The following is a 3,455-nucleotide window of genomic DNA, read 5'->3' as shown; positions in this document are numbered from 1 at the left end:
GAAGAATGTATGCAATGTGTTAATTATTGAAACTGTCCTACCAATTTGGTTTGAAACTGTCTCATTGCTATTTGTTTCTCAATAAAATTATGGAATAAATAAATAAATAAATAAATAAATAAATAAAACAAGTCAATTTGGGCCATGGATTACACTGTATCAATCTATTACTTGTTTCTATTAATTGGATGAAAATGGGTACAAAGAGAGAATCAACTATTGGGAGATTTGAAATTTGTCGAGCAATGTTAGGATGGCTGTTGGAGTATAAGGACTTCATGAGGGGGTTCTATGGGGACAGCACTCAGCACTGAATGTGAACCAGTTCATCTTGTCAACATGACTGGCTTCAGAGACTTCCAGAGAGGTAACTGGATTGTGGGGGTGCTATTCTCCCCAGTGGATTCATCCATGGATGTTCAAAGCTTAACATGATGTTAGTAAGTGGAGCAGAGTTGGGGGAAGTGAGCTGTCTTTGAAGACTATCTCTCCCTGGCTCTATCCTCCATATGCTGCTTCCCCGCACCATGAAGTCAGTAGTTCTGCCACGTCACATCTTTTCGCCATGATGTTTCTGCCCTGGAACCAGTTGACCATGGACTAAGTCTTCTGAAACTGTAGAAGATGGCATCTCTCAATGGGTTAATTTTTCTTTGCAGAACTGGGGATTGAACTCAGGCCCTTACGCTTGCCAAGGAAGCGCTTATTCCACTGACAAATCTCCCCTGCCCCCACAGTGGGTTAATTTTATCCTAGCAAAAAAAGCTCTAGTTTAGCCTTTAATCCACCTTAGAAATAGGAAATACTAAAGCAGAGTTGATTTTACATGACCCTGCCTGGAATGCTTCACTCCTTCATTCCTTCCCCCACCCTTATTAAGATGTTGTAAACATAAAAGAGATAAGAGGAAAACAGAAATAATTACAAAGAAGAATCCTGTGACTTCTTGATTCAACAACCATGGCATTCCATGTGGTTGCTATGGAAACCAAGAAGGTATTTAAGCAGAGATGAAACAAAGAACGAGGCCAGATGTGTTTTGGATCTGTAAGAATTGGGGAAGTGCATTCGGATGCTGGATCTATTAATAAACTTCTTTTCCAATTTTTGGTCTGATGTGGAAATAATCTTGATGTTTCAAAACCATGAGCCAAATAAACCATTTCTTCCTCTAAGTTCTGTACATCAGACATTTTGTCCTGCAACAGGAAGGCTGGCCAATAGTCACAAAGCCGCAGCATTTTGTGAATGTTCACCTGTGAAACTGTTATAAAGATGTGTACTTCTACCAAAAGGTGTAAAACTAATTACATATATAACTGGACATTTTCCATCAGTTTCTTTGTGTGTGTGTGTGTGGTACTGGGAATTGAACTCAGGACCTTGCACTTGCCAGGCAGGCACTTACACTGCTGAGCTATCTCCCCAGCCCTGGTTTCTTAATATTTCCTTCGCTAAAATAATGTGAAAAGACATTGGTCCTCATGCTGCTTGGTAGCAGACAAGGTATAGCTTATCAATCATAACTTCAGTTATTTTATTTTTTTTTTTTTTTTTGAAAAAGAAAATCAAAGTCTGCATTTATTGTTGTGCCAACAGACCAGCCACAGCGGGAGGATGGTGGTAATGCTGATGCAATACTCATTATTAAAGCAAATTAAAGTACAAAGGTCTCCGAAATGGCTTTACAGTGACATGATGCCTTAATAAATTAAGAAACCGGCTGTTCGCAGACTGAGCCTCACTTCATGTTCTTGACAAAGTCTTCCCCTTTCTTGATGGAGGCTTTCAGCTCAGGAATGGCTTCGGCGATCATCTTCTCCTCGAAGGGGGAGATCTTGCCGAGGCCCAGGTTCTTCTCCAGACCTTTTTTCCCCAGCAGCAACGGTGTGGAGAAGTAGGTACACTCCGTCTCCTTTGACTGAACGAAGGAGCACTCAACAACGCCCTCCTTCCCGTTCATCGCATCCACGGGGGAGAAGACAAAGCGGGCGCCGGCGTACGCCATAGACAGGGTGGCAGAGCCTGCTCCAGCCTTGGCCTTTACAACCTCCGTGCCGGCCTCCTGGATCCGCCCCGTGAGTGTTGCCAGCTGGTCTTGGGAAAGTCCACTTTGGGGGTACACTGAGAGATCAGGGGGATGATGGTCTTCCCAGCGTGGCCACCAATGACAGGAACGTTGACCCGAGCTGGATCCAGGCCCTTCAGCTCTGCCACAAAAGTGATGGCTCTGACAATGTCCAGGGTCGTCACACCAAAGATCTTGTTGGGGTTGTACACTCCGTGCTTCTTGAAAACTTCTGCTGTGATCGGGATAGTGGAGTTAACCGGGTTGGCGATGATGCAGATCATGGCTTCAGGACAGTGCTGGGCACAGGCAGCAGTCAGGGTGGCCACAATTGTGGCATTGGTATTGAACAGGTCATCCCGTGTCATGCCTGGTTTTCGGGGGACTCCAGCTGGAATGACCACCACATCACAGCCTTTGAGGCAGTCTGGCAGCTGCTCGGGTCCGAGGTAGCCTTTCACAGTGGCCCTGGTCTCAATGTGGCTCAGATCCGCAGCCACCCCAGGGGTGTGCGCGACATCGTAGAGGGTCAGGCGGCTCACCAAGGGGCTGTTCTTCAGTAGCAGTGACAGGGGCTGCCCGATTCCTCCAGAAGCCCTGAGCACAGCTACTTTAGCATTGTTCTGGGCCGAGCTGCTGAAGCTGCGGTGGAGAGCGGCGCAGGCGGGCCGGGCGAAGGCGGACAGCATGATTGGAGCGGGAAGGGCTTGGGGCCGCAGGTGCAGGAGCTGGCCGACTGTGACTCCAACGACCTCCACACTGCGCAGGGCTGCCCGGCTCCGGTCCGCCTGGTCTCGCGAGAGTAGCCCCCGCTCAACTTCAGTTATTTTAAATAGTAACTTCATCATATATGTACTCCTTTAATTTGAATCTATTATGTTTTAGGATAGTGCTTTTCAACTGTCTCTATCTCCTACTCATATTCCTTTAATATAAAAATGTTTAATGGCCTACTCTAGTCCTGAATTTGTTGCCTGATATTTTTCCCAAATGCTTAGTATACTTGTGACATGTTATGTCTCTGAATAACTATAGGTCTTATATCAAGATTTATCCTGTGTGTTCACTCATCTTACAAATTGGATGTAATTTTTGTATAAGCTCTGAAAATAGAGTTCATGATTATGCTCACAAATAATATTTCTAAAATTTTTTGTATTGACTTTGTGGTTTTGTTTTACATGCCACTGAAAAATTGACCTAATTTCTGTATCTGGTGTTTTGTTCTTGTTTTAACTGTCACCATATCTTGCACTTTTGAAAATTATCAGTAGACCAGGTGCAGTGGCACATGACTATAATCCCAGCACTTGGAGACTGAAGCAAGAGGATCACTGCCAGTCCAAGGTCAGCCTGGGCTACATAGTGAGACCCTGTCTAAAAAAAA

The 3,455-nt window shown here is 45.0% G+C and overlaps 1 protein-coding gene and 1 pseudogene across 2 annotated transcripts in view; both read right to left on the bottom strand.

Moving 5' to 3' along the window:
- Nucleotides 1-3,455, bottom strand: part of LOC101592417 (SH3 domain-binding glutamic acid-rich protein) — a 58,174-nt gene that overhangs the window by 22,618 nt on the left and 32,101 nt on the right. The window lies entirely within an intron of this gene.
- Nucleotides 1,556-2,872, bottom strand: LOC101591906 (annotated as a pseudogene). The gene has a single exon (XR_192519.2). The product of XR_192519.2 is annotated as a malate dehydrogenase, mitochondrial pseudogene (transcript).

Source organism: Octodon degus, unplaced genomic scaffold (genome assembly GCF_000260255.1).
Source record: "Octodon degus isolate 3935 unplaced genomic scaffold, OctDeg1.0 scaffold00045, whole genome shotgun sequence".
NCBI classification, from domain to species: Eukaryota; Metazoa; Chordata; class Mammalia; order Rodentia; family Octodontidae; genus Octodon; species Octodon degus.
This window is presented reverse-complemented; position numbering and strand designations above follow the sequence as displayed.